The following is a 14123-nucleotide window of genomic DNA, read 5'->3' on the forward strand; positions in this document are numbered from 1 at the left end:
TAAAGCCGGATTTGGATACAAAAAGATTTCCCAAGCTTTAAACATCCCAAGGAGCACTGTGCAAGCGATAATATTGAAATGGAAGGAGTATCAGACCACTGCAAATCTACCAAGACCTGGCCGTCCCTCTAAACTTTCAGCTCATACAAGGAGAAGACTGATCAGAGATGCAGCCAAGAGGCCCATGATCACTGCAGATGAACTGCAGAGATCTACAGCTGAGGTGGGAGACTCTGTCCATAGGACAACAATCAGTCGTATATTGCACAAATCTGGCCTTTATGGAAGAGTGGCAAGAAGAAAGCAATTTCTTAAAGATATCCATAAAAAGTGTTGTTTAAAGTTTGCCACAAGCCACCTGGGAGACACACCAAACATGTGGAAGAAGGTGCTCTGGTCAGATGAAACCAAAATTGAACTTTTTGGCAACAATGCAAAATGTTATGTTTGGCGTAAAAGCAACACAGCTCATCACCCTGAACACAACATCCCCACTGTCAAACATGGTGGTGGCAGCATCATGGTTTGGGCCTGCTTTTCTTCAGCAGGGACAGGGAAGATGGTTAAAATTGATGGGAAGATGGATGGAGCCAAATACAGGACCATTCTGGAAGAAAACCTGATGGAGTCTGCAAAAGACCTGAGACTGGGACGGAGATTTGTCTTCCAACAAGACAATGATCCAAAACATAAAGCAAAATCTACAATGGAATGGTTCAAAAATAAACATATCCAGGTGTTAGACTTGGCCATTCTAAGTCCAGACCTGAATCCAATCGAGAATCTGTGGAAAGAACTGAAAACTGCTGTTCACAAATGCTCTCCATCCAACCTCACTGAGCTCGAGCTGTTTTGCAAGGAGGAATGGGAAAACATTTCAGTCTCTCGATGTGCAAAACTGATAGAGACATACCCCAAGCGACTTACAGCTGTAATCGCAGCAAAAGGTGGCGCTACAAAGTATTAACTTAAGGGGGCTGAATAATTTTGCACGCCCAATTTTTCAGTTTTTGATTTGTTAAAAAAGTTTGAAATATCCAATAAATGTCGTTCCACTTCACGATTGTGTCCCACTTGTTGATTCTTCACAAAAAAATACAGTTTTATATCTTTATGTTTGAAGCCTGAAATGTGGCAAAAGGTCGCAAGGTTCAAGGGGGCCGAATACTTTCGCAAGGCACTGTAGCAGACACTTTCATCAAAAGCGACTTAAAGTGATGCATGGTTCTTCAGTTTTGTCCCGGGAATCAACACCACTATCCTGGCATTGCAAGCGCCCTGCTCTACCGAACTGAGCTACAGAGGACCGCCATTGCAAAGCATGTAGCCTACGCATGAGAAGAGGCTGTATGGAGGACACAACATTAGTTTAAGAGTAGGGGGGAAAAAGCTCCATTGCAGATAATTATGACATAGGAGGGGTTACACATCAACAGTTATGTGGGTTGGGACGACATGGCATAGCTTATATCAGATGTAACTATATTGTTGTCGCTTTCATGAAAATATTTATCAAGCGGACGTACATTCAAAACAATTGAATAACACATTTGATTGCACTGGTATATACCAAAGTGATTATCATTGTCAATATTAACACTGTACAGCTTCCTGCAAATCAACCCTGCTGATATAGTGTTCTCTACGGTTTAATTACCTAAACCCCCTGGCTTAAGATAGAGGAAAGAGTACCATTATAAACAGCAGTTGCAGCAGCCGTCGGATTACAATTGGGTCTACTCAAATCGCTCCGTCTTCTGTGCATACCAGTGCAATAACAAGAATGAAAGCGGAATCGGGAATAAAGCAGTGTTAATTTTGGCGCATAATTTTTTTTTTTATAGATTGTCAAAATGACTAAGATTAGACAAAAAAAAGTGTCTTAGTCACATTTTTGTTAGTTGAATAATGATTTAGTCTAGTTAGTGTCAAAACAATGAAAGAAAGTTGGCCATTTTAGTAAACTAAATGCCATTTAATGAGTCACATTTTTATTGCCTCAGGAACCTATAGTAAACATAAATCACGGAGTTCCATGTGCACAAACATACATAGCCTAATCCTCCCCACAAAACCTATTGACAGGCTCCAGACTAACATTTTCCCCTCGTGTCACAAACTTTCAGTTGGTGGCACCAGCCCACGATTTGGTCACACCAACTTTTTTTCCACGGCGTCACACAATCGAAAACATTTGTGATCGTTCACCTTACAATCTAAAGCACTGTGAATTACTTTAAGACTGAGACCGTAGGCTATTCATGAAATAAGCCATTTCATCCAACATGCATGACTCAACATATTTTGATGTGCAACCGAATCCAGTGGTTGCCATGAATTGTGGGTTGACAATAGGGCATTGTTATTATATTTGACTGTTGAAATAGGGCTCCAGAATTTTCTAGATTTTGTTGTTCAATAGTGATGAATTTGCATACATCTTTATGTGCAGTAATATCATAGGCAAAGTTATTTTGGCCAATTCACCACGAGGGAGTGAAAACTCGAAATACATTAGCTAGATCGCTAACACTAAATATAAACACCCACTGCTAGTAGTCATGTCTTAATTGAATTTAACAGTACATTTAAATGGCCAACGTGCAATCGCAATGGCCGATGTGCAATTGCGCATTTCGTATCTTAAAGCCGTGTCAAATATCTTGGTTTTAAAAAGTTGCTATTGAGGCGAACAATATTAAGAAATGACAAATAGAAAAGTATATACCCATAGAAAACTGAGAACAGTGTCTTCCAAAAGACGTGCATTTCCTGCAATTGGATTTTGAAATGTTATAGAATCAGAAGCTTTTTTTCCCCCTCTCTCCAGAGTGCACATCAAGCAGATTGCTCCCTCACAGCAGCAGGCCCCAACAAAACAGGCCCAGGGGCAGGGCAGACACATTCATTAAAGGAATCATGGGGATAATGCACTTTACTGCCAGACCAAATCATGGTTTCAGGCTCGCCCCAAAAACCAAGACGTTTCAAAAGTTTTCAGTGGACTCCCACAGCCATGTCAAAAGGGTCATAGTCAAAGTTCTGTCATAAGGAGTGGTCTGATAGTGCTAGCTAGTAGTTTGCTGGAACCAATCAAATCTGATATTACCTCAACATATACACCAAGTGTATGAAACATTAATAACATGGAGTTGCATCTCCCCCCTTTCGAGCTTAAAATAACCTAAATTTGTCTGGGCATGGACTCTTCAAGGTGTCGGAAGCATTCCACAGGGATAATGGCCCATGTTGACTCCAATGACTACCACAGTTGTGTCAAGTTCGCTGGTTGTCCTTTGGGTAGAGGACATCGTTTTGGACTGGTATGTTTTTCTCATGCCAATGCAGTTGTTTGAAATTAATAACATAAAATATTATTTGTGAAATGAAATAGCCTATTTGAGGCTGTTGAGGGGAGGGCACGCCCACAACAATGGCCAAAGTGAAATGGAGACAGTAGATACAGCTGGTCTGTTGTAATATAATAAAGACAGTAGATCCAGCTGAAATGTCATAATATGAAATAGACAGATCTAGCTGGTCTGTCATAATATAAATGAGACTGTAGACCTAGCAGGTCTATAATAATATATTCAACCTTATGTTCCTGTTACGGTTTTCTTCCGTCGAAGGAGAGTCGGACCAAAATGCAGCGTGGTCATTCATATACATGTTTAATAAACGAAAAAACGCGATAATACCAAAACAAGAAACGGACCGTGAAAACCTATACAGCCTATCTGGTGACAATAAACAGAGACAGGAACAATCACCCACAAAACACTCAAAGAATATGGCTGCCTAAATATGGTTCCCAATCAGAGACAACGAGAATCACCTGCCTCTGATTGAGAACCGCCTCAGGCAACCATAGACTATGCTAGAAAACCCCACCAAGCCAAAATCCCAAAACCTACGAAAAAAAACCCATACAAAACACAACACAAAATAAACCCATGTCACACCCTGGCCTGACCAAATAAATAAAGAAAACACAAAATACTAAGACCAGGGCATGACAGTTCCCTGTGCTCTATATATATATATTTATTATACCTGTTGATACAGGGCTCATGTGAAACTATTCTAACTGAACATTTTCTTTCACAGTGACACTGACTCCGAATGGGAGCCCCCAGTGCCAAGGTGTCCATCCCCCACTGAAGCTGGTTCATCCAGCTCCTGCCACAAGTGGTGTTCATCTGCCCAAATTTATTTCTGCAGGCATGGATGTGCCTCAGGGCCAAAAGAGCACAGTATGGAGGCGTCGCTGTGTTAATTGCAAAATGAAGTCCCCCATCACCTGCACCACATGCTTGGTGACCCTCTGCTTTACAGCAGAAAGAGACTGCTATGGCACCTGGCATCAGCAGCACAATATTGTGTAGAGGACTGGAGGGTCTTCCAAATATTGAAAGTGTTATTTTGTAAATGTATATACAGTGGGGCAAAAAAGCATTTAGTCAGCCACCAATTGTGCAAGTTCTCCCACTTAAAAAGATGAGAAGCCTGTAATGTTCATCATAGGTACACTTCAACTATGAAAAAAATTCCAGAATATCACATTGTATGATTTTATATGAATTTATTCGCAAATTATGGTGGAAAATAAGTATTTGGTCACCTACAAACAAGCAAGATTTCTGGCTCTCACAGACCTGTAACTTCTTCTTTAAGAGGCTCCTCTGTCCTCCACTCGTTACCTGTATTAATGGCACCTGTTTGAACTTGTTATCAGTATAAAAAGACACCTTTCCACAACCTCAAACAGTCACACTCCAAACTCTACTATGGCCAAGACCAAAGAGCTGTCAAAGGACACCAGAAACACAATTGTAGACCTGCACCAGGCTGGGAAGACTGAATCTGCAATAGGTAAGCAGCTTGGTTTGAAAAAAATCAACTGTGGGAGCAATTATTAGGAAATGGAAGACATACAAGACCACTGATAATCTCCCTCGATCTGGGGCTCCACGCAAGATCTCACCCCGTGGGGTAAAAATGATCACAAGAACAGTGAGCAAAAATCCTAGAACCACACGGGGGGCCTAGTGAATGACCTGCAGAGAGCTGGGACCAAAGTAACAAAGCCTACCATCAGTAACACACTACGCCGCCAGGGACTCAAATCCTGCAGTGCCAGACGTGTCCCCCTGCTTAAGCCAGTACATGTCCAGGCGCGTCTGAAGTTTGCTAGAGAGCATTTGGATGATCCAGAAGAAGATTGGGAGAATGTCATATGGTCAGATGAAACCAAAGTATAACTTTTTGGTAAAAACTCAACTCGTCGTGTTTGGAGGACAAAGAATGCTGAGTTGCATCCAAAGAACACCATACCTACTGTGAAGCATGGGAGTGGAAACATCATTCTTTGGGGCTGTTTTTCTGCAAAGGGACCAGGACGACTGATCCGTGTAAAGGAAAGAATGAATGGGGCCATGTATCGTGAGATTTTGAGTGAAAACCTTCCATCAGCAAGGGCATTGAATATGAAACGTGGCTGGGTCTTTCCACATGACAATGATCCCAATCACACCGCCCGGGCAACGAAGGAGTGGCTTCGTAAGAAGCATTTCAAGGTCCTGAGTTGAAAGTCCATGTTGCCCAGCAACAGCCCCAAAACATCACTGTTCTAGAGAAGATCTGCATGGAGGAATGGGCCAAAATACCAGCAACAGTGTGTGAAAACCTTGTGAAGACTTACAGAAAACGTTTGACCTCTGTCATTGCCAACAAAGGGTATATAACAAGTATTGAGAAACTGTTGTTATTGACCAAATACTTATTTTCCACCATAATTTGCAAATAAATTCATTAAAAATCATACAATGTGATTTTCTGGATTTTTTTCTGTGATGTGATTTTCTAGATTCATAGTTGAAGTGTACCTATGATGAAAATTACAGGCCTCTCATCTTTTTAAGTGGGAGAACTTGCACAATTGGTGGCTGACTAAATACTTTTTTTGCCCCACTGTATTTTTTATTCATGTTTTTCGCCATTTTTTTGGGGGGGGGGTTAGAATATCATTTTGGTATTTTGTATATAGTTATTCCATTCAAAATGTATAACATCACCAATTTGGCCACTTGGGTACATTTGGGCTACTTGTGTGGGACACCTGGGTGACACCTGGGTGACTTCATGATAAATGTCATGTAGCACACTCATTTTTGAAGTTATCATTCTGAAACTTTGCACAAGTACTGTTGCCCTCTTAGGGGGGCGGCTCTAAGAGGTTAACTTCTTGGATATAGGGGGCGCTATTTTAATTTTTTGATGAAAAATGTTCGTTTTAAACAAGATATTTTGTTACGAAAAGATGCTCGACTATGCATATAATTGACAGCTTTGGAAAGAAAACACTCTGATGTTTCCAAAACTGCAAAGATATTGTCTGTGAGTGCCACAGAACTGATGTTACAGGCGAAACCCAGAAAAAAATCCAATCAGGAAGTGCCGCATTTTTTGAAACTGCCTCATGCCAATGACTCCTTATATAGCTGTGGAGCTAGGAGTCAGCTTACGTTTTCCCCAAGGTGTCTGCAGCATTGTGACGTCTTTTTAGGCATTTCCATTGGAGAATGGCTGTAAGAAACCATATAGGGCGAGTGGACGCATGGTGTCTCCCAGAGAAAACCTTGCGTAAAATACTGAGGTAGCCATTTTTCCAATCGTTTCTTATGAGAAACCAACTGCCTCCAAGGATATATTATCGAATACATATGTTAAAAACACCTTGAGGATGGATCCTAAACAACGTTTGCCGTGTTTATTGATATCATGGAGCAAATTTTGAAAAAAGTTTGGCGTTATAATTGAAGTATTTTCGGTCGATTTCTCAGCCAAGCAGGATGAACAAACGTGACGTTTTTCGCCTACAAAAATATTATTTTTGGAAAAAAGGAACATTTGCTATCTAACTGGGAGTCTCCTGAGTGAAAGCATCTGAAGTTCTTCAAAAAGGTAAATGATTTAATTTGGTTGCTTTTCTTATTTTTGTGAAAATGTTGCCTGCTGCCAGCACAGCATTATGCCATGCTAAACTTACACAAATGCTTGTGTAGCTTTGGTTAAAGCATATTTTGAAAATCTGAGATGACAGTGTTGTTAACAAAAGGCTAAGCTTGTGTTTGAATATATTTATTTAATTTCATTTGCGATTTTCATGAATAGGAAACGTTGCGTTATGGTAATGCACTTGAGGCTGATTACACTCCCGGATACGGGATTGCTCATCGCTAGAGGTTAACCAACAATGCTTTAAGAAGTTAAGGGGCCTCCCGAGTGGCACAGTGGTCTGAGACACTGCATCGCAGTTGGTAGCTAGAGATCCTGGTTTGAGTCCAGGCTCTGTCGCAGCCGGCCGCGACACCTACGGGGCAGCGCATAATTGTCCCAGCAGCATCCGGGTTAGGGGAGGGTTTGGCCGGCAGGGATGTCCTTGTCCCATCACGCTCTAGCATCTCCTGTGACCCTTTGGACCTAGACTTGGCGCTCCGAAACCACTTGCCGTGCGGTAGCAGAGAGAACAGTCTATAACTAACAGTTTTTAGGGCCTTGTATAGAGGTCCTGGATGGCGGGAAGCTTGGCCCCAGTGATGTACTGGGCCGTACGCACTACCCTCTGTAGTGCCTTGCGGTCGGAGGCCGAGCAGTTGCCATACCAGGCAGTGATGCAACCAGATTCACTCAATGGTGCAGCTGTAGAACCTTTTGAGGATCTGATGACCCATGTCAAATCTTTTCAGCCTCCTGAGAGAGAATAGGTTGTCGCGCCCTCTTCACGACTATCTTGGTGTGCTTGGACCATGATATTTTGTTGGTGATGTGGGAACCAAGGAACTTGAAGCTTTTACCCTCCGCAACTGCAGCCCCGTCGATGAGAATGGGGGCATGCTCGGTCCTCCTTTTACTGTAGTCCACAACCATGTCTTGATCACGTTGAGGGAAAGGTTGTTGTCCTGGTACCACACAGCCAGGTCTCTGACCTCCTCCCTACAGGCCGTCTCATCATTGTTGGTGATCAGGCCTACCAGTGTTGTGTCATCAAACTTAATGATGGTGTTGTAGTCGTGCAGTTATGAGTGAACAGGGAGTAGTGGAGGGGACTGAGCACACACACACCCCGTGTTGAGGATCAGTGTGGCGGATGTGTTTTTACCTACTTTTACCACCTAGGGGGCGGCCCATCAGGAAGTCCAGGATTCAGTTGCAGAGGGAGGTGTTTAGTCCCAGGATCCTTAGCTTAGTGATGAGCTTTGAGGGCACTATGGTGTTCAAGGCTTAAAAATCCTTCTTTAACCTCTCCTACCCTTCATCTACACTGATTTGAAGTAAATTTAACAATTGACATCAATAAGGGATCATAGCTTTCACCTGGATTCACCTCGTCAGTCTCATGGAAAGAGAGAGCAGTGGGTTAACTACCTACCTTCAGGGACAGAACGACAGATTTTTACCTTGCCAGCTTGGGGATTCGATGGAGCATCCTTTCGGTTACTAGCCCAACGCTCTAACCACAAGGCTACCTGCCGCCCTTTCTCCTGTGGAAATGTGGCATTTGGTCTTGTTTGAATCTGTGGCTCCAAATATTGCCCATTTTTATACAAGGAGATTGTACCACCGGGAGAGCAGCCAGAGCGTATGCCTTATCAATGATTTGTGCTTTGGCAAAGTGGGTCCTGTTTGGCCCTGTCCGGGGGTGTCATCGGATAGGGCCACAGTGTCTCCTGACCCCTCCTGTCTCAGCCTCCAGTATTTCCACCTGGCTGTGCTGCTGCTCCAGTTTCAACTGTTCTGCCTTATTATTATTTGACCATGCTGGTCATTTATGAACATTTGAACATCTTGGCCATGTTCTGTTATAATCTCCACCCGGCACAGCCAGAAGAGGACTGGCCACCCCACATAGCCTGGTTCCTCTCTAGGTTTCTTCCTGGGTTTTGGCCTTTCTAGGGAGTTTTTCCTAGCCACCTTGCTTCTACACCTGCATTGCTTGCTGTTTGGGGTTTTAGGCTGGGTTTCTGTGCAGCGCTTTGAGATATCAGCTGATGTACGAAGGGCTATATAAATACATTTGATTTGATGCCACCAGATTGGAGAACAGTTGCGGGTGAGTGAATGACCTGGGCATGGTAAACTATAGACAAAAGTATGTGGACACCCCTTCAAATTAGTGTATTTGGCTATTTCAGCCACACCCATTGCTGACAGATGTATAAAAATCAAGCACACAGCCATGCAATGTCCAAAGACAAACCTTGGCAGTAGAATGGCTCATGCTGAAGAGCTCAGGGACTTTCAAAGTGGCACCGTCCAACAAGTCATTACGTCAAATTTCTAGGAGCAACAACGGCCCAACCATGAAGTGTTAAGACACAGAACAGGACCGCCGAGTGCTGAAGCACGTAGCTCGTAAACATGATCTGTCCTCGGTTGCAACATTCACTACCGAGTTCCAAACTGCCTCTGGAGCAACGGCAACACAAGAGCTGTTCGTCAGGAGCATCATGAAATGGGTTTCCATGCTCGAGCAGCCGCACATTCCTAAGATCACCATGCGCAAAGCCAAGCGTCGGCTGGAGTGATGTAAAGCTCACCGCCATTGGACTTTGGAGCAGTGGAAACGCGTTCACTGGAGTGATGGATCATGCTTCACTCTCTGGCAGTCCAACGGACGAATCTGGGTTTGGCGGGTGCCAGGAGAGAGCTACCTGCCCAAATATATAGTGCCTGCTGTAAAGTTTGGTGGAGGAGGAATAATGGTCTGGGGCTGTTTTTCATGGTTTGGGCTTGGCCCCTTGGTCCAGTGAAGGGAAATCTTAACACTACAGCATTCAATGACATTCAAGGCGATTCTGTGCTTATAACTTTGAGGTAAGTTTGTGAAAGGCCCATTTCTGTTTCAGCATGTTATAACAGAAAAGGGGGGACCAACTTCATATTAATGCTTATGATTTTGGAATGACAAGCAGGTGTCCACATATTTTTGGTCATGTGGTGTATTTATTTTCTACTAACAGCATTGCAACACTGCAATTCTGCCTTAAAATTCTGTTAAATAGGCTTGGGCGGTATCCATATTTTCATATTGTTCATGACCTCTCATCCCGGGATTTACGGTATTACCTACATAGCACACAAGGGGGCGCTAAAAATGCAAGTCCATTGGGTCCCTTATCAGAATGCTAACTAAATTAGCACAAACTAATGGCAAAATCACAGACGCTGCTGGCTAATCTCGCCCTCTCGCTCTAGAACAATACTGCTCACTTACATAACACTATCAACACACACACTCGTGTTGGACATGTGGTTAATGGTTACTGGGCAGATCACAATACAGGGTTTGAAAGAGCTAACTGGGTAACCAAAAACCCCAATCTGTAAACCAGGTTTTGAAGTAAAACGTGCCATTTTCCTGTTATGATAGAAACCCATATGGGATGGGTTCTATTTAAAATGATAACATCCATCACTTCAAAACTCCAGTCTTGGAACAAACAGTCTTTGCCAATGACCACGCTTGTCCCAGTGAAAAGGTTATGGGATGGTCCACGTCCCTGGCAATTTACTGGGACCACAAGGTCTGATCTGCCTGACCTGCTGACAGCCAGCGTGCCTCCCCATAGTGACAACTTTCCATCGAACATGCCAAATGACAGTGAGTGTGAGCAGATTAAAAACATACTTATATTCCATGGGGAGAGAGGGGGGTACGGGTAGCATGCCGAAGGGTATTTCAGCTGTTCAGGTCTAGGACCCCTTTATTTTGGGTTGGCATCTGTCATTTTTAGAGTAACGTAACACTTCGGAGGTGAGAAGGGGAACAGACACACACAGCCAACAATAACAAAACCACTCTGGACAGCAGTCAGAACTCACAGCTGACGCCATCTGTCTCCAGCTCTGATGGTAATGTCTGATTGCTTTGTCCTTGGTTTCAGGAGATGAGGCATTTATCTATGAAACAAATAAGAAACTCTGCAGCACCATTCTGTGAGCTTGTGTGGCCTACCACTTCGCGGGTAAGTCGCTGTTGCTCCTAGACGTTTCAACTTCACAATAACAGCACTTACAGATGACTGGGGCAGCTCTAGCAGGGCAAAAATGAGACAAACTGACTTGTTGGAAAGGTGGCATCCTATGACAGTGCCACGTTGAAAGTCACTGAGCTCTTTAGGCAGTTGAATGGCCTGTACAGTGTTTGTCTATGGAGATTGCATGGCTGTGTCCTCAATTGTATACACCTGTCAGCAAAGGGTGTGGCTGAAATAGCCAAATCCACTAATTTGAAAGGGTGTCCACATACTTGTGTGTGTAATATATATATATATATATAGTGTACTTCTAAGTTGGTTATTTATAGTCAAAGTTATACAGGATTTCCGGTAACCTAAATCCTTCAGCACATATGGAAAGACGTACTGTATGGGCTCACTATTCACAGCAAGGAAGCATGTTGTTTAGGAAAGGTGTGGCGTGAGTGAGTGAGCGAGTGAGTGAGTGAGTGAGCGAGCGAGTGAGAAAGGCATATGGAAAGACGTACTGTATGGGCTCACTATTCACAGCAAGGAAGCATGTTGTTTAGGAAAGGTGTGGCGTGAGTGAGTGAGCGAGTGAGAAAGGCATATGGAAAGACGTACTGTATGGGCTCACTATTCACAGCAAGGAAGCATGTTGTTTAGGAAAGGTGTGGCCGTGAGTGAGTGAGAAAGGCATATGGAAAAGAAAACTGCAAGAGAATCCGACCTGCATGACAATAAACCCAAATCACCTTCGTGGAAGGAATGGAGGTGGAAGGAATCATAATTCAATAGGCTACTAATTTAAAAATGTCTTCCCTAATTTTGTCTCTTTCACAGGCACGCACACACAAAGCCAGAACAGATAAATGCACTTAAGGCAAGAAGTAGAAAAAAATATTTCACTGCTCTGTTTAACTACCAAGAAGAGGAATATCGTTGAGTGAAACCATGCATTATAATGTGGCCGATTCCAGCGTCTCACAGAATGGACAAACAAAATATACATTTGACTTTTGATGTGTGTTTATAGTATCTCTGGGGGAATGTATACTCAAGAAAGCAGATTTCTAAATATTGGCATGTTGGAGAAATAAAGCATGAAGCACATAAGGAAAACCATTTGGGCTCAATTGATGCCGGTTCGATACTCACATTTTTTGCATGAACACATTCATTTTCCATTAATATCTGCTGGGAGTTCAGGAGCTGGATCTGGCTGAGATGAATTCTCTAAGCTGAGTGGCCCTCTCTCTGTGTGTGTGTGTGGCCACCTGAGCTGAGCAATAGGGCAGACTGAGCATCTTTATCAGTTTAGGGTTGGGGACAATTTTTCCCCCCACTTATTTGAAATCACCCACTGATTAACTTGGCATTTTTGTAGATTAAAATTGTTTTTCAACTATTAATGTGTCAATATTAATCTAGAATTAGCATGGAATTTTGCCAATTAATATATCGCGGCTTTGGATTTTACCCATATCAAAAGTGAATGGTTTAGACCGTTTCACGGAGAGGTTTTCCCGCTCCGACCAATGAATGAATGCGACCATGCGCAGCTGGCAAAAATGATTTGCTGTCCTTTGACATTACCATGTTCATGAAAAAATGACCAAGTACACTGACTGTTTAAAGCAAACCACCAAAACTACTTCTTATGGTGAACAATTAAAATAAAATCTGAATGATTGAAAACCCCAACCAGCAGTTGGAAGTGAGTTGCGTCTACTCCGATAAAACACAATTTTTCAACAGCGCATTTGGTAAAAATGACCCAGCAAATTACATTTGCTTGTCACTAAACTAATAAAGCTGTGCTATCTAATATAACCATACGTTAACTAAGACAGTGTTACCCAAACTCGGTCCTCGGGACGCACGTTTTGGTGTTTGCCTTAACACTACACAGCAAAAACCAAAACGTGCACCCTTTGGGAAACCCTGATAAGATGTGCCAAATAAATCTCCAGCTCAGGGCTCCAGCTAATGCAATTGGTTTAACTTGCTAGCTAAGTGGCTAGCTTGCAAGATGAAGCTTCTTGGTTATAGCAGAGACAATCAATCCCCTCCCGTATCAAATGCTGCTTATTGAACAATCTTGACTTTAATATGACAGCACGTTAACGTCATTTAAACACCGACATAACCTTTTTACGTAGCGATTACGCCATCACTCGTATTTCATATGTCACAGTGATTCACTGGTACATATGGTATGATGCTTGTAAAGTTGTCTCGCACACCTGCCGCTGCTTCACGAGGCAGACACACTTCCCCATGCTCTGGGGGTGGTAGTCAGGAAAAAAATCCTGCAATTTTATGGTTGCAACAACAAAAAAATCTCCCCCCAAAAGCTGTAAAAACAGAGCAAAATGACAATCTATACGGAAGAAAAATATAAAATGCAACAACTTTAACGATTTTACTGAGTTACCGGAAATCAAACAATAGGAAAAAAATGTATTAGCCCCTGATCTGTGGATTTCAAATAAGTAGGCAGGGGCGCAGCAATGGGTGGGCCTGGGAGGGCATAGGCCCACCCACTGAGGAGCCAGGCCCAGGCAATCAGAATGTTTTCCCACAAAAGGGCTTTATTACAGACAGAAATACTCCAGTTTCATCAGCTGTCTGGGTGGCTGGTCTCAGACGATCCCCGCAGGTGAAGAAGCCGGATGTGGAGGTCCTGGGCTTACGTGGTTACATGTGGTCTGCGGTTGTGAGGCCGGCAGGATATACTGCCAAATTCTCTAAAACAAGGTTGGAGGCAGCTTATGGTAGAGAATGAGGGATGCACGATATATCGGAAAAGGCCGATATTAGCTAAAAAAAAAAAAATGCCAAAACCAATGTCAAACGTGAAGTGCATACCTATATAAAACGTAGGTACATGACGTAATGACGCCACGTAAAATTTTGCGCTACACGTGCCACACAGCATTCCTAACCTAGCCCACAATGTCTGCTGCATGGATCGAGCAGTCAACAAGTCGAGCAGTCATTTGAAAGAGAAAGAACATTTCAGCGAGACAACTCAAAGGCGAAATCCATTGATGCCAAGATAATGGAATTCATTGCCCTTGACAATCAACCGTTCTC

General features: G+C 43.0%; 1 protein-coding gene across 2 annotated transcripts in view; it reads right to left on the reverse strand.

Annotated features, from left to right (window-relative positions):
* The window catches only part of LOC112229031 (bifunctional heparan sulfate N-deacetylase/N-sulfotransferase 1), a 109835-nt gene that overhangs the window by 70833 nt on the left and 24879 nt on the right, over positions 1 to 14123 (reverse strand). The window lies entirely within an intron of this gene.

This window comes from Oncorhynchus tshawytscha, linkage group LG30 (assembly GCF_018296145.1).
Source record: "Oncorhynchus tshawytscha isolate Ot180627B linkage group LG30, Otsh_v2.0, whole genome shotgun sequence".
NCBI lineage: Eukaryota > Metazoa > Chordata > Actinopteri > Salmoniformes > Salmonidae > Oncorhynchus > Oncorhynchus tshawytscha.